Source organism: Palaemon carinicauda, chromosome 10, assembly GCF_036898095.1.
Source record: "Palaemon carinicauda isolate YSFRI2023 chromosome 10, ASM3689809v2, whole genome shotgun sequence".
In the NCBI taxonomy this organism is placed as follows: domain Eukaryota; kingdom Metazoa; phylum Arthropoda; class Malacostraca; order Decapoda; family Palaemonidae; genus Palaemon; species Palaemon carinicauda.
In genome coordinates, this window is record NC_090734.1 from 133,903,519 (window position 1) to 133,909,952 (window position 6,434).

The window sequence follows — 6,434 nt, forward strand, 5'->3', positions numbered from 1 at the left end:
TAATAATATAGTTTATATATTTCCATTCCTTACTGGGCTACTTTTCCTTGTTTTAGGAGCACTTGGGCATATAGCATCTTGCTCTTCCAACTACTGCTATACTTTAGATAATAATAATAATAATGATAATAATAATTGGAGGAAGAGGGTATGGCGGTGAGGGGAAAAGGGAGTGGTAACTCCTCCCCTCCTCCCCCTCCCCCTTCCCCTCCCCCTTTCCTGGCCGGACTCGCTCACTTCGCCAGTGTCAGTTTCAGACTTCAGTACCGCGTCGGCTTTTCCCACGTGTTGAAGTGTATTGTTTTTCTCGTGAACCAACTTTATTGTTTTGTTGTTTTCATAGTGACATAGGTAATTTTATTGTGTTTTTTTTGTACACCAGTGCGTTAATTTGTATTTTTTTCAGTGGTTAATGAATTTTCATTCCCGGTGACTTTGATGCAGGGCAATGTTAGCCTAGGCCGAAGTCATTATCGGTTTTGGTGTTAAGTAACCAAGTCATTCATAATGTATTTATTAATAGTGTTAATAACAGTGATATGTTGCTGATGCTTCCCGTTATTCTTAGTATTTTAGAATGCTAGAGACTGATAGGCCTATATTACTGAATAACAGTAATCAACTATGCCTTACATCCATCAAGAATTGCAGTGTATTGCACTATTCTTTGATATAGGCCTACAACAGGAAGTTGTTTGTAAAGTATTTTGGTACGTGTCACGGAAACGCAGTGTTAGGTTAGGCATGTGTTTTCAAATATTCATTACGTCAATATATTCTTATAATTGGAAATTCAAAGTTTTAGAATACGTAGAGAATGGACAACCTTAGACCTAGTGTTTAAATACATTGTGCATTTACACAATTTAAGTGAAATAAAACTAATTTCCTTCAAGTATAAGGATTCAAAATAGGGCAAAGGAATTGTTTGGAATATTTAATAATAAAAAAAAAATTAACACATGAGGCCATTTGTCACAAGTTTTATTTTGGAACTTTGTACTCTATAGGAAATGTAGGCCTATGCACAATAGTTTATAAAAGTTTATCATTGACATGATTCCAATTTGCAAATTCTTTCATACACGATATTTTGTCAAATATAGGAATAAATTGGACCTCCCTTTGCCAATATTTTAGTATTGTTAAGTCCCTCAAATTTATTAATAAATATCAAAACTACTTAGAAAGCCTTATTTATGGCTTCCTCTTGGCTGTTTATGTATACATTATCTTTCGGTATAGTTTTCTGGTGATTTATTCACCTTTGTAAAAATAATATAAATGATAACAGCCTGCAACACTAATTTCCTGTTGACAAGCATTTCTGTATATGATTTTATACAATGTAATTATATTTTTAATTTTATTCACGTTGGGAACTAAATTTGCAAGGTAGTGGCCTATGAGATTGGTTGCATTTGATAGTAACAATAATTCTAATAACTAGGCCTATATAGAAAAATGCTGTCAGTATGTGTATGTTGCATGTGTACACACAGGCCTATTAACATACACGGGTGAACAAAAACTGCCCATTACAGTTTGAGTGTATTTATGCAGGTGTAGGAGTTAATGCACAAATCCTCACCGTAATTTAACGTTTTTTTTTTTCTTTTGATATAAGAAATATTTCATTCCTATTATGCGTACGTATGTTAATGATTTAATGGGGGGGGGGGTAGATGGAGATGGTTTGGGCATGCTCTTCGCACTCCCCAAGAGAGATTAGCTTACTAAACTTTCAACTGGGCTCCACAAGGCACCAGGGGAGTTAGAAGACCCAGGCCTACGTGGCTGAGGACTATGAAGTGTGAAGTATGGGATGATGAATGGTGAATTATTGATTTAAACGCTCAAGGTAGAGAAAGCTGGTGGAATCTAACCGAGGCCCTTTGCGTCAGTGGGCGTAGATGGTGATGGTGTACATTAAATATCCACCATTATCACTTGAATTTGTCTTCTCGATAAGATTTTAAAGCGCGCCTTTCTAGAAATTTATAGTTATTATTTTTTTTCAGTACAAATATGAACCTCATTTTAGTGATTTCGAAAACTTAGACATATTACATTAAACGAATGGTTTCCTTATAGTTTATTGCCAAGGTAAGGAGATGGTAGATAGCGATGCCTAGGCCTAGAGGAGAACTCAACATAAATATGATGATTAAATAAGTCACTACTTCCTAAATGATAGTTTTAGGGAAATTTTGCAATAATCAAATTGTTGGGTTTTGAGGGGCATATTTTTTTTCAATTCAACAATTAAACATTGAGTTATATTTCTCTAGAGAGACACTCCATGTAAAGGAATGATTCAATTTTGAGAGAGAGAGAGAGAGAGAGAGAGAGAGAGAGAGAGAGAGAGAGAGAGAGAGAGAGAGTTTCTTATTCAACAATTAAACATTGAGTTATATTTCTCTAGAGAGACACGCCATGTAAAGGAATGATTCAATTTTGAGAGAGAGAGAGAGAGAGAGAGAGAGAGAGAGAGAGTTTCTTATTCAACAATTAAACATTGAGTTATATTTCTCTAGAGCCACTCCATGTAAAGGAATGACTCCGTTTTGAGAGAGAGAGAGAGAGAGAGAGAGAGAGAGAGAGAGAGAGAGAGAGAGACATTTTACCAGATACCACAGCTGTTAGTCATACTCATACTACCCATCACATACACCTGTTAACCTTGGAAATGTCCAGAACGCAGGTGTTTCAATACCCCCAGTGCTGAAGGGAAGGTTTTTTTTTTTCAGTCATTGTTAGCTCATCCCCACTGGGAATAGTAATAAAATGATAAAAGTAAATAAGATTACATGAGATTCATACTGCTTGATAATTATCAAAATTTTAGCTATTCCCTATTCTTCCTTTACAGCAATGGCCAGGTTTTCGTTGGTGAGAATTTCTGTTGTGTTATTTCATATTGTCTTTTGTTATTTTTATACTGTGAATGAGTAAAATGCCCCAGTTTAACAGGTGCCTTTGCTAACAACATTTTATGCTTGATTGCGTAGAGCAAACCATAAAAATGAATGCGTGGGGGGGGCATAAGTGTCGTTGAAAAGTATAACCACCCAATCAGTGCAATTAGCAGTACATCAGTTCTGTGTACATGAGAGAGAGAGAGAGAGAGAGAGAGAGAGAGAGAGAGAGAGGGGGGGGGGGGAGCTGATATTGTCTCGGGCTTTAATGAGAGATCAGTGTTTTTGATTTTTACAGTTTTCATGTCAAATATCTGGCTGCAAATACTGCGTAAATATATCTCTACTTCATAATCTGCCTTTCTTTCAATCTCCTAATGTTTTAACCACATTCATCATCATCATCTCCTCCTACGCCTATTGACGCAAAGGGCCTCGGTTAGATTTCGCCAGTCATCTCTATCTTCAGCTTTTAAATTAATACTTCTCCATTCACCATCTCCCACTTCACGCTTCATAGTCCTCAGCCATGTAGGCCTAGGACTTCCAACTCTTCTAGTGCCTTGTGGAGTCGAGTTTGAAAGCTTGGTGAACTAATCTCTCTTGGGGAGTGCGAAGAACATGGCTAAACCATCTCCATCTATGTTTATGATTGATTAATATTAATAGACGAGAAATATAAAAATATAAGCAAATTGTTCCATTCATAGGAAAGCAATATTAGAGTATTTCACAGAGCCGAACGGCATGCAAGAGTATTTCCTAAAATTACACTCGATGACGTCAGGAATTGATAACGCTACTCCACCGGCACTCCGCATTTCAGCAGAAACGAGATATGGCAATTAGTTCAGGGTTGGAAGTTCGTATCAAGTGTGCAACCGATTTTATTGTGTCAAGGGCAGTTGTGTGTAATTTCATTTCAAGTAGGAACGTGGCGGGTGTAAAATGACTTAGAATTTAGAACTATCTTAACACTCGCAGGACTGTTATTATGGATATTGAAAATATTAAAGTTTATGCCATTGATTCTAATAGCGTGTTTAGAAATTATGATGGGAATTATCAATTAGACCCCCATTTTAGATATGAATAACTTTGGTGTGAAGATAATTTAGGTGACGAATTTAAAGTTTATGGCGAGTCATATTCAAGAGGTTAGTGACACACTTGCCGTTTTATAATCAATGCATTCAAGGTTATTCCACTCGTTAAGTTGGCATTGGCCAGTTAAAATTGCTTCAGTTTTATGAAGTGTATATATTATATATATATATATATATATATATATATATATATATATATATATATATATATATATTGTGTATGGGTGTACAAATGAAATTATGTATGAATGGCTCTGTGTGTATGTATGTGTGTATGCTCGCGTGTAATTACTGACGTAGGCCTATATTACTCTGTGCACAATTTTTGAAGGGTTATTTTATCATTCCGAACTGTGACCTACAGTTCATTGTCCTTAATTCCTGATCGAAAATTAGGTTTGCTATGTGCCCCAGTAGGTTTATATGTGCCAACCGTTTCTTATACTGGTTTATTCTTTCGCGGTTTCTCATGGGTGCCCGGTTTCGGTGCAACCGGGGACTGGTGGTGGTTGGACGGTCACAGATTGTACATGTTACTTACTTCTTTTGGGACGAGGTTTCGTGTACTTGCTTATCTCGAATGTGGTTTTTTATTATTCGTCTTTTAAATTTTTTTTTTATTTCTTTGAATTCATGTACTTGCAGCTGCACACACGCATTAATGTTTAGATAGATATGTACACACGCACATGCATCCCCTTTCAGCAGAGTATGATTACTCCCTCTCTTACATACTTGCTCTTATATATGGAATCATGATTATCATCCGTTACTAGTTCACTGCAGGACAAAGGCCTCAAACATGTCCTTTCACTCGCGTCTGTTTATGGTCTTTCTATGACAGTCTATACCCACAACTTGTCTTGGTTTGTCAATCCACCGTCTTCTCTTCCATCCCCTTCTTAATTTGCAGTCTCTAGGATCCCATTCTGTTATTCTTAATGTTCATCTAATATGTGATATTCTAATTATATATATATATATATATATATATATATATATATATATATATATATATTGTGTATGTGGATTTATTCAACACAAAAACGTAAGTAAACTCGACACTGCAATATCTTCAACTGTCCTTGCTTTAATTTATATCATGGCTTGAATTCAGCTGATAACCTTAATCAGTGTTATCAGTGTTCATTTAACACCATCTTAGAAGCTCGTGGACGACAGCACGTTTTCATCTTTGTATTTTCTTCCATATATCATATTCGGAGGCTTGGACCAACGTTGGTGAGGTTTGGAAGATTGATGTAACTGCGGTATTTTTGCATTCTGGTTGAACAATATCATCATGGGACTTAGGTGGTTGACGATCAAAAATGATATCTCTTGATCCTAGATAAGTGTCAACTCTCCCTTTCTCACGTTGACACTTATCTGTGGTCAGATGATATGACTATGGGTTCTATTTTTATTGTGTGTGTGTGTGTGTGTGTGTAGGGCTTATAAAGCGATATCCGAGACGTTCGTTCTGTTCTTCTTCGAGTTTTTGTGGTGTTCCAGGTAAATGGTGTTGGTGTTCTTAGGTTACAGTAGACACATGCATATTTCCTATCGTTTATTCCTCTGAAAGTTGTATATTGATAGACAGTACATCTGTATCTTGTGAGACTGAAAAGTTTAAAACTTGAAATGGTTGTTAAGGCAATATCATTCAGCGTGGGGCTAAGTCACAGATGCTCCATAGTACTAATTTTTTCGGGTATCAAAGTTTAAATATTTATATTTTGCCTATTGCAGTTGTTTGTGTATTTCTTGCACAATGCTACTTTTGTATGATACAAAGTTAAGAAAATAATTGTGCTGTTATGTGTGGTTTAGAAGTTTAGGCGGTTTTTAAAGTGCTATTTTGTTTTGGAAGACCCAGGCAGAGAACTATAAAGCGTGAAGTGGGAGATGATGAGTGGAGAACTATGGATTTAAAAACTCCAGATAGAGAGGACTGGCGAAATTTAACCTAGGCCCTTTGCGTAGGCGTAGATGATGTTGATTTTGTCTCATGAAATGGCTTTGATATCTGTAGTCCATTAATTCGTTAACGATATATGTTATAGTACTATTTTTGATTGGATAAAACACACAGATAATGGTTGTACTGTACTATTTTGTGCGGTTCAAAAGGGAATCTCCATTGATAGGCTGTGTTGTGTAAACATGTAGGTTGTGTGTGTGTGTGTTTATAAGAAAATCGAAATGATATAGTGCTTTTCTGTATGTGATGCAAAAGTTTAGTTGTCTTTGCACTGATGTATTGTCTGGTACACACAGACAACAAACCAAAATAAATTCTGCTGTTTCTAGTCCACTGCAGGACAAAGGCCTCAGACTTGTCAATTCATGTCTGGGTTTTGGCCAATTTTCATCACCACGCTGGTGAGGGTGGGAGACTTTTGTCTGA